This window comes from Rutidosis leptorrhynchoides, chromosome 7 (genome assembly GCF_046630445.1).
Source record: "Rutidosis leptorrhynchoides isolate AG116_Rl617_1_P2 chromosome 7, CSIRO_AGI_Rlap_v1, whole genome shotgun sequence".
Lineage (NCBI taxonomy): Eukaryota > Viridiplantae > Streptophyta > Magnoliopsida > Asterales > Asteraceae > Rutidosis > Rutidosis leptorrhynchoides.
Window position 1 is genome coordinate 200,394,874 of NC_092339.1, and position 19,612 is coordinate 200,414,485.

Below are 19,612 nucleotides of genomic sequence, written 5' to 3' on the forward strand. Positions count from 1 at the left end.
TTTATCGTACACCCCCGGTAATATGTGTCGGCACTTAATAGTTTCCCGTTAGCCACTTCAATGGTATAAGTGGTATCTAATGGAAGAGGTGGAGTGTTAAAAGAATGAGTCAAAGTCTTGGATACAAAGCATTTATCGGCACCTGAATCGAATAAGCAAGAGACATAAGAATTGTTGAGAAGAAACGTACCCGTGACTAGTTCAGTGTCATCCCGGGCTTCCTCGGTGTTGATGTTAAAAGCTCGGCCGCGTGTGTTGGGGTTATCTTTCTTCTTTGGGCATGCATTTCTATAATGACCCGTTTGGCCACATTCGTAACAAGTGCCCGTCTTTGGTGCATTGGGCCACTTTCGAGCGACGGGAGTGGCACTTTTACAATCGTTGGCCTTATGACCAACTCCTTGGCACCGGTGGCAAATTAACTTACTACATTCGCCAAAGTGGTGTTTGTTGCATTTGTTGCAAAGAGGTAGGTTCCCGGCATAACCTTTCTTGCCGTCGGAGGTGTAAGGCTTCTTAGCAAAGTTGTTGTTGCTTGATTGGGAGGGTTCCCACTTTCTTTTGTTGCCGCCCGATTTATCCTCGGCCTTAGGTGCCGGAACTACGATTTCGTCAACCGTTTCAATTAGTTGGCGAGCCATGTTCATAGCGGCTTGATGAGTAGTGGGTTTGGATGACATCACACCTTGTTTGATGCTTTTTGGGAGACCGAGCATGTAGAGCTCAATCCTTTGAGATTCGGGGTTAACAAGATTAGGACACATCAAGGATAGTTCGGCGAAGCGTTGATTATAAGCTTTAAGATCGTTTCCGACCGCTTTCAAAGCTCTTAGTTCTTCCTCAAGCTTTCGGGTTTCTTCGCGCGGAAAATATTCAACAATCATCTTTTCCTTTAGATCGGCCCAAGAGAGGGCATGAGCTTCATCGGTACCCACCGATTGAACATAGGTGTTCCACCATGTTAGAGCGATTCCGGAGAAAGTGTGAGTGGAGTATTTGACCTTGTCTTGGTCCCGACAACCGCTTATGCTAAAGACGGCTTCCGTTTGCTCAAACCATCGGGTGAGCACGACCGGTCCCCCGGTTCCATCAAAAGTGTGAGGTTTGCACCCCATGAAAGCTTTATAGGAGCATCCCTCGTTTGAGTTTCCGGCTCCATTGTTGTTGTTGTTGTTGTGGTTGTTATTATTATTGTTGTTGGATGAGTGACCAGCCATGGCCGCATCTACGGCGGTAGCTATCATCCGTTCGAGAGTTTGTTCGGGAGTTTCATTGCGGCGTACACGACGAGGAGCCATTGTTCCTTCAAGACACAAGAATATCATTGATTAGTATTCTCAATAATACTAACCGTGATATAGAATAAAGATAAAGAGAAGTTTTTCCTCGACTCGCCTTAAATTCTTTATGTCATAATGTCGGAACGTTCATATGAGTCACCGTAATATAATCCCGGAAATTATATTACCCTGATTCATATGTGCATTCGACATCATTCCATATAGTCAAGGTGGCGCGTCAATCAAATTAAACAACGTGAGATTAAGATGAACTAAGAGTAGATATGAGTAGAAGCGTTCGAGTATAAATGCACAAGTAGTCAAGTAATTCCTACTTCAAGTCTATATGCCGGTTGTAGTCTAGACTCACCAATGTACCCTATGACTCGAGGTTGACACCAATGAACTCTAAATCCCTACAACCAACGCTCTGATACCATCTGTAGCGACCCGACCAAATCGTCATTGACGGCGCCGTCTACTTAGGTCCCGTTACGTGGTCATAAGTCTTTAAGACAAAGTTTGACCAAAATATGTCGCCTTCATTTCAAAATAAAGATTTGTTCCCAAAGTTTACAAGAATTGTTCAACCAATAGTTAAGTTACAACGTTATAATACGAATGAAATCTGGGCGACACGGTTTAAAGTAAAGTCAAAAGACGCTCCATGAAATGCACATATACTCGACATCCAATGCAAGTATCAAATAATGAGCGGAAGCATGTATCATGTATCGTTCAAGGACCTGAGAAAAACATAGAAATCTGTCAACGAAAACGTTGGTGAAATCATAGGTTTAAGTAAGTAAGTACAAGTGAACCACAAGATTTGCATCAATGAAATAATAGTAATACATTCCAAAAGTTTGTTTCACGAGCACCCAATTATCAAAGCTTAACATTCCTTCCATTGTATACCCCATCACTTAGTGCTAGAACAACACTGATTCTCGAAAATATATTTCATCTGTAGACGGTAGCGAACCGTCAAAGATGAGGGTTGTCAACCCATATGGCCATATAACATAAGTTCTCGCTTACACCCGGCAAGTGTAACTAATGATAATCGAATTGAGGATTTTTGTTCTAAACTCGTATGTAGAATGTTTGTTTTCCCGTTCTTGTGTTCACTTAGTTCAAAAGAATCGTTTATGTTTTCTCATCCCAATATAAGTTCAAAAAGAGTAAAAGTGGGACTATGATCTCACCTTGAGTGCACGAGTAGTAAAGTACTTCGACAAGTAAACGTGTGCAAAGAACAATGCTAGTCTTGACCTAAACAAATAGGTCGTATCAATAACGGTAAACACGATAGGTCAAAGATGTTCAATTAGTCCTATGGCTCGTTACGACTCGATTATTTAGCATGTGAAATCAAATTGTCAATTTTCATGCAAGATACAAGTATATAAACAAGTTAGGAAGGTTGCAAAATCATTTGGTTAAGTTTGACAAAAAGTCAAACTTTGGTCGGTCAAAGTCAACGAAAAAGTCAACACGTTCGGGTCGTGTCCCGAACTATTTTTCTGAGGTTTTTAATCATGTATGAGCATGTTAGGACAAGTTACATGTGAATCGGAGGTGCGTAGCATAGCAAACATTATTCGAAAATTGACCAAGTTGGACAGACCCAAACGGCGCGCCGCGCGGGTATATGGCGCGCCGCGCGGGTACCTGTGCAGAGAATTCTGGCAGTTTTTAAGTTTTATGCACGAACCTAACTTCAAACAATCACCATTTATGATCCGCAAACAATCAAGACAAGTATCTTATACCGTTGGGAAGGTAATTTGACGAGGAAAACAACTAAACACATTTCATCAATCAATCTACCTATTACAACAACCAAAACCGCATCTAATGCTCAACATTAACCGCATACAAGTTCATAAATGCAATTCAATGATTCGGGCAACCAATTTACATGAATGATATGCCGTTTCGAAGGTAATCAAGCATACAATCCAACTAAACACTTACCAATAATAATCCATGGCATTCAATGCATCAAAAGTCCATTTCAAGTTCATCAAACCCTAACTCAAATTCACCAAAATCAATAATCAAGTTCATGAAGTTTTCTAAGGCAACCTACACATCAAATTGAAGCTAGTGATGCTAGTAACACAATTAAAACACCAACTTTTAACATCTAACAACATATGATCATCCAAAATTCAAGAACAACACACCAAAATTCAAGTTCATGTTAGTTACACTAAAACAACGAGATCGAGCATATAAATCATATATTCATGTTAGACTTGAGCCATAGACACTAATTAACACTTTTATAAGTTAAAAACATCAAGAACACAAAATCTAGTGATTTTAGAAAGTTACCCAAATGAGATGAAGTTGGTACCAAAATGAAGAGGATGAAGAGAGGATCACGAATATGTAATTTATTTGGTTGCTAGCTCCTTAATCCGGATTTAGATGATGAATGAATGAATTTTGATAATTGGGTGTGTGTTCTTGCTAGAGAGAAAGAAAGAGATGGAGATGAAAGTGAATGGGTGAAAGGGGTTTGACCCTTTGACCTAGTCAAGGGTTTGATCCCTTGTCAAGTTTAGTCCCTCAACTTTCGCTCGGGTGCGGGAATTACCTAAACGAGATAATTTAAAACGCGTATCAACGGGAGATGTTATAAACATATAACGAACTTTATATTAGTATAACGGAAAAGTAAACGGAAAAAGGCGGGATGTTACAAGAGTAATGACGAAGATGGTGGCTGCCATGTTTTCGATGTGACCGGGTTCGTTGCTAGCCACCAGAAACAACGGCGGTTGTGGTGCCAGAATCTTCTCCGATGGTCTGTCTCTGTCTAATCCAAAAGTGGCAAAATACCCTCACATGTGTGGTGTTCTAGCATTGCAAAAAATTTGAGGATTCTATGAATTTATTTATTCATCTGGTATGCAGTGAATCAATCTTAGATGATTGGCTAAATGGTGTATAGCAGAACTAGTAACACAAGATACGGCGATGGAGTTGCAAGTGGCGGTAGTGGGTGAAATTAGGTAAAATGATAAGATTGCAAAGTTAAGGAATCGATTTTATAAAGAGGGTCCATACTTAACGGACATCAACTTTCGTTAGGGTGAGGGATGAATTTGAGACTTTAAAATGCTTTTAAGGATGAAAAATGCAGGAAATAAAACATAGACATAAAACGGGGAAAAAGTGAAAAAGACGTGGACGAAATAGGAAATTTTGTGTTTATAAAAAGAAAATTGTAATGAGAATAAAGATAACATGAAAATTAAAACTCTTAAAGTCTTCGCCAAATTTCAACTTGTAGGATTAATGTGCATGGTACAACATATAATTATATGGCTAAATTTATTTGAGCGTTTGGGATCTGAAACGACCCGTCCTTATCCACCTGGACGAAGTCATCAACATTTGGTCTCATTGCGAGTTGTTGTCCTAAATATGCCATGAATGACTCCATGTAATATGAGCAGATGCACAGCGGAAGACTTAATTCGTACCTGAGAATAAACATGCTTAAAAGTGTCAACCAAAAGGATGGTGAGTTCATAGGTTTATCATAACAATCATTTCAATATCTTAATAAACCACAAGATTTCATATACATAAATGTTTTAATAAAAATATTCTAAGTGGTTGAGCACTTGATAACCATACTTAACATTTAATCAACGTCGCATATTCCCTTTATTATGAAATCTCACTACACCGTACCAAGTGTAGTCTACAAAATGAAGTACTGTGCAACCGTTGAATACTGGTCGTCCAGTCCGGTTGGGGTTGTCAGGCCCGATAGATCTATCAACAAGATTCGCGTTTACAATACCGCATGTAAATGGTAGTTACCAAGCTACAGGGAATTATGCCAGTGGTACAACTCAACGTAGAATATATTTTTAAGTACTTGTGTCTATTTTGTAAACATTTATAAAAGCAGCGCATGTATTCTCAGCTCAAAATATATATTACAAAAGCAATTAAAAAGGGAGCAAATGAAACTCACCATACTGTATTTTATAGTAAAAATACATAGGACGACATTGAACAAGTGTAGGGTTGGCCTCGGATTCACGAACCTATCCATATATATAATATATCAACATATTTTCTTTTCAAGTAATCGTTATATATATATATATATATATATATATATATATATATATATATATATATATATATATATATATATATATATATATATATATATATATATATATATATATATACTTATAATACTTTTAAAATTTTCTTAGTCCGTAGTTAGTAGTCCGATGTTAGTGGTCCACAATTAGTTGCTCAATAAAATAAATAAAGACCCCATCGTATTCGTATTGATCAGAATTAATCTCGACCCATGGTACCATGTTGTCAAATGACGTGTTGCGTACATAAAGTACCGTGTTGTCAAATGACGTGTTGCGTACAATCATGAGGTCTTATGATTAATCTTCTCGTGTTGTTTACGGGTGGTCCTGAAATATATAAAATCAAATCATAAGTAATTATATATAAAATATCATATTAATTAGAAAAGATATGATTAATTTACTTTTTCTCCAAATATTTTCGTAGCTAAACTAGCTTCGGATACCCGATCTTGTTTTAGTCGTAGTTTCTTCATTACAACTCCGTTTTTGTTGGTTCAACTTGCCACTTCCTTGGATCGAGTAAAATTTTAAGAATATGAACTGAAAATACCTTAGTTTGTATTCGAAATCACAGGTTATAGGTCAAACTCTGGTGAAACTTATGAAAGTGATCATTTTCCATCATAAAAACAACATCTAATGATCATTTTTCTAAAAATACTTACACTTTGAGTTAAACCATGTAATTTTTATTTGTTAATATATTCATAAGAGATATCATTTTTCCAGAACATGTGTTGGAATTTAACAAGTTCATATATCTTAAAACCTTTTAAGAATCATTATAAACGGAAGCGTGTAATTATCAATTTTAACTTGTTAATCTTTATACCATTTAAAGCCAAATCCCATCAAGGATCAAGTTGTGAAAATATATGCTTACAATTAACAAGAAAAGAAGTGATTCAATACCTCCTCAAAACCAAGTTTGAGGGCTGTTTTGAAGGCTTAAGATGATGATGAAGATGATAGAACAATACACCAAACCACCCTTGAGTTGGTTAAACCTTTATCACCTTGAAACTTAGCTTGAAACCCACTTTTCTGCCCTTGAGAAAACCGAACAGCAGCAGCAGTATTTGAGCTGAAATGTGTGATGAAAATGATGACTTAAAAGCTTCTAACTTGAAGCCTCAAGTGTGAAAATACCCCAAGCTTTTGATGTACCAACACCACCTTTGTTTGGTTAGGATTTAGGACACTTAAATGAGCAAGATTAGCAAGCAAAGCCCTCCTTTTTCTGCCTAAAACAGTTCGGCCAGCTCTATGGGAGAAGGCAGAATTTTTTTTGCTATCTTAAAGTATATTGCATGCCTTTCTTGAGTCAATCACTTGGTATATTAAAGACCAACATGCACCTTAACAATTGTGATCTTAAAAGCAACAAAACAAGGCATGGGATGTCTCCTAGGAGTCCCAAAATCTGCCCACTTTAAATATATAATAAGATTTATAAAACTTGTTATAAGTTATATAAAACTTGTTATAAATATAATGCATTTGTTAAGTTACTTGTATTTTATAAATCATTTTATAAAATATAACACAACATAATTATTTAAACCTATAAATAATTAAATATAAATTATCCAAATAATTTATCCCAAGTGATAATATTTTAGAAAACCGATTTTCTAAAATCCAAGTGTCGCGTATTTATTTAATGAACCAATCGTTAAGATCAAATACGTTTAAGGTGTCGGTAAGCTTGTTATTGGGTATGACCCGACTTGGATCATAACATACTAGCCACATTAATTTAATATGTCGCTCGGGCATACGAAATACCTTCAATCTCCCACTTGCACGAGAAACATAAGAAATTAATGCAAGTGATGGATACCACCTAACGACCGTCCATCACCCCCAATATGTTATGACTTTGTGCCATTCAATAACATCATCCTTTTCGAGTTCCCATCTCGAATATGAATAGGTAAATCTTTCATTATATCCTTTCATCCTAGATGTCATGTCAAATCCAAGAGATACAGAGTGACCATTCTCTTATAGATTTAACTTTATCAGGCCTTAGACATCTGACTCTCAACGAATAAGAGGGACAAATTCCATCTTGACTACATACGTCCTAGATACACACTTTGTATTATACCTGAGCTCTTCCTTATGTACTACCATATTTCAGAATAGCGAAGGAAAGAATCAAGGCATAATACTCGGTGAATATCAGGACCCAATATGTATCTCAGGTTAGAGGATACGATGATATTCACCTTTACTCAAGATTACATGTGATCAACCACAAAGGCTCCATGCAGTAAATCTTGAGAGCGGGTCTTCCAATATTTGTATCTCACAAATATCTATGAACCTTGGTAGCAACCCTGCCCCACATTCAACCTATGAAAGTATACCAATCCAAGTTCATAATAGTCTAAACCTCACATGCATTCCCACAAATGTGATCGACTACGGAATTTAGAATAATAGCTTATTCATGGATAACCAATATTTGTATCTCACAAATATCTATGAACCTTGATAGCAACCTTGCCCTACACAAATCCGGAGTACACAAAACATTTTCTAAAATAAGTTCCAATCCGCTTGGAAACTTCAAAATAAAATCTCCTTGAGCTTTAACATGCACCTTTGCACCATTGCCCATATAGAGACTTGATGTTCCCGCCTTATGATCACTTCTTTTGAACCCCAGCAAAGAATTGCAAATATGAGTTCCACATCCCGTGTCTAATACCCATGTATTAGAAGAAGTAATACTAAGCTCTATATATACCATATATATATTACCTGAGGTTTGCCCTGCATCCCTCTTGTCCTTCAACTCCTTAAGATAGACCGGACAGTTTCGTTTCCAATGACCCATCTCACCGCAACCGAAACATGGGTCTTCTTTGGGGTTTGCCTTCTCGGTTACCTTTTGCTTCTTAGCCTTGTTGATGGTTGGGGTAACCATCTTCCCTTTCCCTTTGCCTTGATGGGCGGGTCCTTTTCTCTTGGCCACCTTTGGCTTAGAGGTGTTAACTTTGGATCCACCTTGATCGATTGCTAAAACGGGTAAAGCCCTTTTACCCATGCTAGTTTCCGCCGTTCTAAGCATACCGTGAAGCTCACCTATGCTCTTATCCATCCCATTCATATTGTAATTAATTACAAATTGATCAAACCTTTTTGATAGGGAGTTAAGGATAAGATCGGTGGCTAACTCATTTGATATGTTTAGGTTAAGGCGGTTAGCACGATCAATAAGGCTCTTCATCTTAAGCACATAAGATGAAACCGATTGGGTATCGTCCATACGACAAGCATGTAGCGCCCGAACGGTCTCGAAACGCTCGACACGCGCTTGTTGGAGGAACATCTCCTTCAATTGCGTTATCATGTCGTATGCACTATGATGCTCGAAATCCATTTGGAGTTCGGGTATCATAGTCCCAAGCATTAAGCATGAGACTTGAAGGGAGTCGTGGCAATACTTATCGTAAGAGGCCATTGCTTCCACATCATTCTCATCCGGTTGATCGGGAATGGGGTCCTCAAGTACATACGCTTTATCCTCTTGTTTGAGGACAATCCGAAGATTGCGGAACCAATCCATAAAGTTTGTATGGTTGAGTTTGTATTTCTCTAAGAGAGACCTTAATGATAGGTTGTTCATGTTAAGTGGTGCGTTTTGAATGTTGTTGTTGTTATTGGCGGCCATCTACAAAATTAACAAAGTTCGTTTAAGTATCGATTTTAATTTAACATTCAATACCCTTTAAACTCAATTGAATTATTAAATTCTAGAATCCAACGGTAAACCAAATTTCAGTTAGGTGACCTTTATCCCGCAATTTGATTTAGCTAGGTAGTCAATAAATGACAATTGGAATCCATTTGCAACTTCTAGAGTATGGGATCATGCAATCCTTTTGCATGGCATATTTATCCCATCAACGCCTATTTGTTCCTCATGCTTCGGTGACCCTAAGTTCATGATTCCCAAATCAAGTCGTCCTACTTGTATAGACTTGTAAATTTAACATACAAGTGGTTAGGTGACCTTTATCCCACAAGCATGTGAAATTTACCTTAATCATATTAGTTTGCTCATAACGGTTAGGTGACCTTTATCCCATCATGAGTTCCCTAATACTTTTAAGTGTCACACAATAGGATGGCGTTAAACTTGTTTACCTTGTTTGTAAAAGGGATTTTAAGTTTTCGTTTATTCTAGTTTGAGAAAACTTTTATGCCATACACCAACATGCATTTAGTGTATGGTACTTATGAAAAACCATTTTCATATCTTGTAATTAGCCAATTACTTGATATAAACCATTTTATATATTAGTGATCCTTTTCTTGTTCTTAATAACCATTTATTAAGGTCTTTAGTTGCTTTCAATTTAACCAATTAAATTGTCGTTTTGCATGTCATTAATATGTCTAATTTAACCAATTAAATTGTCGTTTTGCTTGTTGTTATCATGTAATTAATTGTATCAACCAAATATACAAACACAATAAACATACAAACAACCACACATGCAAAAAAAAGTTTGTCCACAATCTAGCCATTTTGGTGGACATTTGTTTAGCCGAAAACAAATGTCACCGGGTTAAGGGGTAATAATACAAAGTAGGAGATTACAATCTCCCACTTAACCTTGCATCCATATGCTCCTTGTGTTCTTCAAGTCTTCATCATCTTGTATCTTCATTTTTACAAAATATGTATCCTAATACATTTTATCTAGAAAATGAAAATACAACTTAATCTATTTTACATACCAAATATAAAATAAATTACATAGCCATATGAATGAATTATTACATGCCAAATGAATAATATTACAAGCCATGTGAATGAATAATATTACAAACCATATGAATCATACAATTCATTCAAACATTCAACCAAACACGAGGTTAAGGCATAGATTGTGAACTTCAACATGCAACCAAGTATGACCAAATTAGAGAGTCCAAAACCCACTTTTGAAGCCCTCTTGAATTCGGCCATTTCCTAATACCCACCCAAACCCATTTGTTTTTGCAATCTACATTCATGCATGTTAGTAGATTGCAAATATAGTGGGTTTTAAACAACAATTCGAAGCATATTTCAACAACCTCGGCTCTAGATACCATTGTTGTTTTTGACAAGTTCATATATCTTAAAACCTTTTAAGAATCATTATAAACGGAAGCGTGTAATTATCAATTTTAACTTGTTAATATTTATACCATTTAAAGCCAAATCCCATCAAGGATCAAGTTGTGAAAATATATGCTTACAATTAACAAGAAAAGAAGTGATTCAATACCTCCTCAAAACCAAGTTTGAGGGCTGTTTTGAAGGCTTAAGATGATGATGAAGATGATAGAACAATACACCAAAACACCCTTGAGTTGGTTAAACCTTTATCACCTTGAAACTTAGCTTGAAACCCACTTTTCTGCCCTTGAGAAAACCGAACAGCAGCAGCAGTATTTGAGCTGAAATGTGTGATGAAAATGATGACTTAAAAGCTTCTAACTTGAAGCCTCAAGTGTGAAAATACCCCAAGCTTTTGATGTACCAACACCACCTTTGTTTGGTTAGGATTTAGGACACTTAAATGAGCAAGATTAGCAAGCAAAGCCCTCCTTTTTCTGCCTAAAACAGTTCGGCCAGCTCTATGGGAGAAGGCAGAATTTTTTTTGCTATCTTGAAGTATATTGCATGCCTTTCTTGAGTCAATCACTTGGTATATTAAAGACCAACATGCACCTTAACAATTGTGATCTTAAAAGCAACAAAACATGGCATGGGATGTCTCCTAGGAGTCCCAAAATCTGCCCACTTTAAATATATAATAAGATTTATAAAACTTGTTATAAGTTATATAAAACTTGTTATAAATATAATGCATTTGTTAAGTTACTTGTATTTTATAAATCATTTTATAAAATATAACACAACATAATTATTTAAACCTATAAATAATTAAATATAAATTATCCAAATAATTTATCCCAAGTGATAATATTTTAGAAAACCGATTTTCTAAAATCCAAGTGTCGCGTATTTATTTAATGAACCAATCGTTAAGATCAAATACGTTTAAGGTGTCGGTAAGCTTGTTATTGGGTATGACCCGACTTGGATCATAACATACTAGCCACATTAATTTAATATGTCACTCGGGCATACGAAATACCTTCAACATGAACTTCCAATTCAAAGCTCAAGATGGTTTTTAATTATCCAACCCAAAACAGCCTCCGGTTGCACTCCGACGACGTAGATTCAGTTTTAAGGTGTTCTTTGTAAAAACAAGTTGTATCTTGTTAAGTTAGCATATCATTATGATATATTACAGGTCTTGAAGTGTTTTAAAAGTTAAGTTAGAAGGATCTATTTAGTTTGCGAACAAATTTGAAATCATTCAAACTATGTTCTTGTTGTTAAAATTTTTTAACACAAAATAAGATAGCTATATAAATATGAATCGAATAAGGTTACTACCTCAAGTTACTTGGATAAAGTTACTGCAAAATAAAAGAAAAATCCTAGAACCAAAAGAGTGGTGGAGTGGGATTGAAAGATTGGAAGTAAACTTGTATTCTTGGAAGGATTATTGAAGTGTTCTTGAAAGGTTTTTCTTATGATGATTATGAAGGTATTTCGTATGCCCGAGAGACATATTAAATTAACGTGGCCACTATGTTATGATCCAAGTCGGGTCATACCCAATAACAAGCTTACCAACACTTTATATGTATTTATTTTGATGGTTGGATTGTTAAATAAATACGCGACACTTGAACTTTAGAAAATCGGTTTTCTAAATTATAATCACTTGAGATAAATTATTTGGATAATTTATATATGATATGGATTTAATTATTTATAGGTTTAAATAATTATGTTATGTTATATTTTATAAAATGGTTTATAAAATTATTGCAAGTAACAAATACATGTTTATTTTATACAAGTTTTATAAAATTATTACAAGTTTTTTTTATAAAACATTCTTGTTATAAAATATTAACATGATGGGCAGTTTTTGGGACTCCAAGACACACCCATGCTTGGTCTTATTTGTTACTTTTAAGACTACACAAGTCCTAAGGTGCATCATAACTCACACACCAAAGTTTGAATTATTCTCTCAAGTGTAACTACACATTGAAGCTTGAAAAAAAAAAACTGCACAAGGTTTTCTGCTGCTGCAGCTGGCCGTGGGTCTTTAGGGACTCCAAGGGAGTTCTAAATTTGTTTTTCAAGCTCATATCAAGTGTCAAATAAAATCCTAACTATAGTGAAAGGTGTTGGGGTTAATTGCTTGGGGTATTACTTGATTGAGGCTTCAAGTTAGAAGCTCACTTCCATCATCTTCATCAACATCTTGCAACCTTGATAACAACCCTCAACTAGCTTGAGGAGGTATAATCTTACTTCCTTTGTTGTTATATGTAAGCATCATTTCAAGACTTGATAACAATATGGAATTCATCTAAAATGGTTTAACATATTAACATGTTTTCTTAATATCATGCTTCCGCTTATATTAACTCTTAATGAATTGGTTTCATGAATACATTTATATTATGATCTTGTTGAAATGTTGAATTCCATCAATGGTATCTAGAGCCGAAGTCTATGAAATATGCTTCTTATACATGGTCTTTAAAACCCACCAACTTTGCATTCTATGTACATGCATGAAAGTAGAATGTAAAAATATTCGGGTTTGGGTGGGTTCATGATTTTGGTCGAATTTTAAGGGTTCCAAAAGTGGGTTTGGAACTTGCAAATGGGTCATATTTGTTGTATATTGTAGTTCACAATCAATGCCTTGCCCTTATGATGTATGCATGTGTGTTTGAATGGATATTTGTTTGATTGAATGGTTGTAATATTCATTCAATTTGGTTTGTAAAATTAATTATTCATTTGGTATGTAATATTAATTTTGGTTATGTAATTTATTTTATATTTGGCATGTAAAATAGATTAGGATGTATTTTCATTTTCTAGACAAAATGTATTAGGATATATTTTGTAACAAGATGAAGATGCATGAAGATCACAAGGAAGAACACAAGAAGCATGTGGATGCAAGGTTAAGTGGGAGGTTAAAACCTCTTACTTTGTGTTTTACCCATTGACCGGTGGCATTTTGTTTTCGGCTAAACAAAATGTCTACCAAAAGGCTTGATTGTGAACATTTGTTTTGCATGCGTGGTTGTTTTAATTTCTTGTATGATTGTGGATTGTGCATGTTACTACAACAAGTTATCACACAAGTTAACAACAAGCAAAACTAAAATTTAATTGGTTAAATTATTAACAACATGAAATTTACCAAACCACAATTTAATCGGTTAAATTGAAATGGCAAAAAGGATATTAATAAACGGTTATTAAGAACATGATAAGGATCATATGTATAAAATGGTTTATATCAAGTAATTGGCTAAAATTATATGACTTGAAAATGGATTTCAAATGAACCATACACTAAATGCATGTTGGTGTATGGCATAAAAGTTTTCTCAAACTAGAAATAATGAAAACTTAAAATCCCTTTATCAAACAAGGTAAACAAGTTAAACGCCATCCTTTTATGTGACACTTAGACATATTAGGGAACTCATGATGAATTAAAGGTCACCTAACCGTCATGAACAAACTAATATGATTAAGGTGAATTTCGCATGCTTGTGGGATAAAGGTCACCTAACCACTTGTATGTTAAGTTTACACGTTTACACAAGTAGGACGACTTGATTTGGAAATCATGAACTTAGGGTCACCGAAGCATGATGAACAAATAGGCGTTGATGGGATAATATGCCATGCAAAAGGATTGCATGATCCCATAACTTAGAAGTTGCAAAAGGATTGCAATTGTCATATAATGACTACCTAGCTAAATTGAATGACGGGATAAAGGTCACCTAACCGAAATTTGGTTTATCGTTAGATTCTAAAATTTAATAAATATCAATTGGATTTAAAGGGTATTGATTGTTAAATTAAAATTAGATACTTAAACAACTTTGTTAAATTTTGTAGATGGCCGCCAATAACAACAACAACATTCCTAACGCACCTATTAACTTTAACAACCTATCGTTAAGGTCTCTCCTCGAGAAAGACAAACTCAACCATACGAACTTTATGGATTGGTTCCGTAATCTTAGGATTGTCCTCAAACTTGAGGATAAAGCGTATGTGTTGGAGGACCCTATTCCCGACCAACCGGATGAGGAAGATCTAGAGGGCATGGCTTATTATGACAAGTATTGCGCCGATTCGGTGCAAGTCGCTTGCCTAATGCTTGGCACTATGATACCCGAACTCCAAAAGGATTTCGAACATCATAGTGCATATGACATGATTACGTAATTGAAGGAGATGTTCCTTCAACAAGCACGTGTCGAGCGCTTCGAAACGGTTCGAGCACTACATGCATGTCGTATGGATGACACCCAATACGTATCCTCTTATGTCCTCAAAATGAAAAGCCTCATTGATCACGCAAACCGTCTTAACCTCAACATATCTAATGAGCTAGCCACCGATCTTATCCTAAACTCCTTGTCAAAGAGGTTTGACCAATTTGTAATTAATTACAATATGAATGGGATGGATAAGACCATTGGCGAACTTCATGGCATGCTCAGGACGGCGGAAACTAGCATGGGTAAGAGGGCTTCACCCGTGCTAATGATCAATGATGGTGGGTCCAAAGGTAACAACACCTCTAAGCCAAAGGCGGCTAAGAGGAAAGGACCCGCCCATCAAGGCAAGGGAAAGGGGAGGATGGTTACCCCAACCAAAAACAAGAACAAGAAGCAAAAGGTTGCCGGACAAGCAACCCCAAGGAAGACCCGTGCTTCGGTTGCGGTGAAATGGGTCACTGGAAACGCAATTGCCCGGTCTATCTTAAGGAGTTGAAGGAAAAGAGGGATGCGGGGCAATCCTCAGGTAACATATATATGGTATATATAGAGCTTAGTATTACTTCATCTAATACATGGGTATTAGACACTGGATGTGGAACTCACATTTGCAATTCTTTGCAGGGGTTCAAAAGAAGTAGCAAGCAAACGGGAACATCAAGTCTCTTTATGGGTAATGGAGCCAAAGTGCAAGTGAAGGCTCAAGGAGACTTTGTATTAAAGCTTCCAAGTGGTTTGGAACTTATTTTGAACAATGTTTTGTATGCACCGGATTTATGTCGAAACATTATTTCAGTTTCCCGTTTAAAACAATGTGGTTTTTATCTTAATTTTGTTAATAATGATATCCATGTTTATTTAGATAATGTATTCTATTTTAAGGCTTCGCCTTCAAATGGATTTTATGAATTGGTTCATGATGATACATCATCCAGTAGCTCAATATACCATACTAGCACCAAGAAACTCAAAAGGGATTTGAGTGATTCCTACTTATGGCATTGTCGCCTTGGTCACATAAACAAGAACCGAATGCATACACTTCAAAAAAATGGACTCTTGAAATCAAATGAGATGGACTCGTTTGATGTGTGTGAATCTTGTTTACAAGGCAAAATGACTAAAGCACCTTTCAAAGGGACCTATGAAAGGGCTAAGGACTTATTGGGATTAATACATTCGGATGTATGTGGACCCTTTAAGCCCATAGCTAGGAATGGTGAAAGATACTTCGTTACTTTCATTGATGACTTCAGTCATTTTGGATATGTCTACTTGTTAAGACATAAGGACGAAACTTTTGAAGCATTCAAAGAATATCAAAGCGAAGTACAAAATCAACTCAATAAGACAATCAAGGTACTTCGTACCGATAGAGGAGGTGAATACCTGAGCGATGCTTTCCAAGATCATCTTAGAAGTTTTGGGATTATCTCGCAACTTACTCCACCCGGGACACCACAACTTAATGGAGTTTCCGAAAGGAGGAACCGAACCCTAATGGATATGGTTCGATCTATGATGGCTAGAATCTCGTTACCTCTATCATTTTGGGGTTATTGTCTATGCTCCGCGGCTCGTATTTTAAATATGGCCCTAACCAAGAAAGTGGAACGAACACCTCATGAGATGTGGTTTGGAAAACCTCCATCTATATCATACTTAAAGGTATGGGGATGTGAAGCTTATCCTAAGCATTACATCCCTAATAAGTTGAATGCTCGATCCACGAAGTGTATCTTCATAGGATATCCCAAGGATGATATGGGATACTATTTCTATGATCCAACCGAGCAAAATGTATTTGTTGCTCGAAAGGCGGAATTCCTTGAAACTAAGTTCCTAATGGAAGGAAATAGTGAAAGGAAGATAGATCTTGAAGAGGTTCAAGATCAAGTAGATGATACACAATTGGCTGACACTAGCACTCAACATGAAAATGTTGAGAGTGATCAGATGGATGATCAAAATACACAAGACGTTCGCAGATCTGGTAGGATTAGTAATCCTCCTGAGAGATATGGGTTTCTCATGGATGGTTGCTATGTGGTTGATTTGGATGAACCAATAAACTACCAAGATGCTTTATCAAGGATTGATAGAGATAAATGGCAGGAAGCCATGAACGCTGAGATGCAATCCATGTATGACAACCAAGTTTGGGAACTTGTTGCGCAACCTCCTGGCTCTAGGCTAGTTGATTGTAAATGGCTGTTCAAAATGAAAACCGACATACATGGAAACTTGGATACATATAATGCTAGACTTGTAGCAAAAGGTTTCACTCAAACTCAAGGGGTTGACTATGATGAAACTTTTCCGCCTGTGGCAATGCTAAAGTCTATTAGGATATTACTTGCCATTGCTGCTCATTATGATTATGAAATATGGCAGATGGATGTCAAGACCGCCTTCCTAAACGGACATCTTGAGGAAGATGTCTATATGGTTCAGCCTGAGGGTTTTGTTGATCCGAAATATCCTAAAAAGGTATGCAAGTTAAAGAAGTCAATCTACGGATTGAAACAAGCATCTAGAATGTGGAATCATCGTTTTAATGAGGAGGCCAAGAAATTTGGCTTCATTAAAAATGGTGATGAAGCTTGTGTATACAAGAAAGATAGTGGGAGCACTATCATGTTCCTTGTACTATATGTGGATGATATATTGTTATTTGGAAATGATATTCCGGCAATGCAAGGTGTTAAAACTTGGTTAAGCAAATGCTTCTCCATTAAGGATCTTGGAGAAGCACATTACGTTTTGGGGATTGGGATCTACAGGGATAGATCCAAGAAACTGATAGGTTTAAATCAAAGTGCATACATTGAAAAGATCTTGAAAAGGTTCAAGATGGAGAACTCTAAGAAAGGTTTGGCACCTATTCAAAAGGGAACACTTCTCAGTTCATCTCAGTGCCCCACCACGAAAGATGAACAGGAGAGAATGAAGAAAGTCCCATATGCTTCTGCTATTGGGTCAATCATGTATGCAATGATATGCACTAGACCGGATGTGTCATGCGCTCTTAGCCTGACAAGTAGATACCAGAATAATCCAGGAAACAGTCATTGGATTGCTGTTAAAAGTATATTGAAATACCTTAGGAGGACTAAGGATATGTTTCTGATATATGGGTCTGGTGAGGAGGAACTCGCTGTAAAAGGTTACATGGATGCGAGTTTCCAAACTGATCGTGATGATTCTCGATCACAATCCGGTTATGTCTTCACATTAAATGGAGGTGCGGTCTCTTGGAAGAGTTCAAAACAGGATGTTGTTGCTCTATCCACGACAGAGTCGGAGTACATCGCCGCATCATTGGCAGCTCAGGAAGCTGCATGGATGAAGAAATTCATCGACGACTTAGGAGTAGTCCCTTCCATTCAGGACCCTCTTGAGATCTTTTGTGACAACGAGGGTGCGATTGCTCAAATCAAGGAACCTCGTGCTCATCAAAAGACCCGTCACATTGAGTGGAGATTCAACTACTTAAGGGATGAAGTTGAAAAGGGAAAGATATGTATTCGCAAAGTTCACACAGATCTTAATATAGCGGATCCTCTCACGAAGCTCTTACATGGATCAAAACATGCAGGACATGTTTGTGCATTAGGGCTTCGATATTTTAGTGATTGGTCATGATCTGTTTTAAGTATCGTAACGGAACGAAATTGTTCAAACTCGTTAATATAATTATGGTATTAATTTATTTTGAGTCATGTTCCTATTTTGCATATTTTATCCATGAATAAGAAATTATTCTAAATTCCGTAGTCGATCACATTTGTGGGAACAAGTGTGAGGTTCAGACTATTATGAACTTGGATTGGTATACATTCACGGGATGAATGTGGGGCAAGGTTGCAACCAAGGTTCATAGATATTTGTGGGATACAAATATGGGAAGACCCGCCCTCAAGATTTACTAAATGGAGCCTTTGTGGTTGATCACATGTAATCTTGAGTAAAGGCGAATATCATTGTATCCTATGACCTGAGATACATATTGGGTTCAGATATTTACCAAGTATTGTGCCTTGATTCTTTCCTTCGCTATTCTGAAAAATGGTAGTTCATAAGGAAGAGCTCAGGTATAATGCAAGGTATATATTTAGGACGTATGTAGTCAAGATGGAATTTGTCCCTCTTATTCGTTGAGAGTCGGATGTCTATGGCCTGATAAAGTTGAATCTAGAAGAGAGTGATCACTCTGTGTCTCTTAGATTTAATATGACATCTAGGACGAAAGGATATAATGAAAAGATTCACCTATTCATATTCGAGATGGGAGCTCGAAAGGGATGATGTTATTGAATGGCAAATGTCATAACATATTGGGGGTGATGGACGGTCGTTAGGTGGTATCCATCACTTGCATTAATTTCTTATGTTTCTCATGCAAGTGGGAGATTGAAGGTATTTCGTATGCCCGAGAGACATATTAAATTAACGTGGCCACTATGTTATGATCCAAGTCGGGTCATACCCAATAACAAGCTTACCAACACTTTATATGTATTTATTTTAATGGTTGGATTGTTAAATAAATACGCGACACTTGAACTTTAGAAAATCGGTTTTCTAAATTATAATCACTTGAGATAAATTATTTGGATAATTTATATATGATATGGATTTAATTATTTATAGGTTTAAATAATTATGTTATGTTATATTTTATAAAATGGTTTATAAAATTATTGCAAGTAACAAATACATGTTTATTTTATACAAGTTTTATAAAATTATTACAAG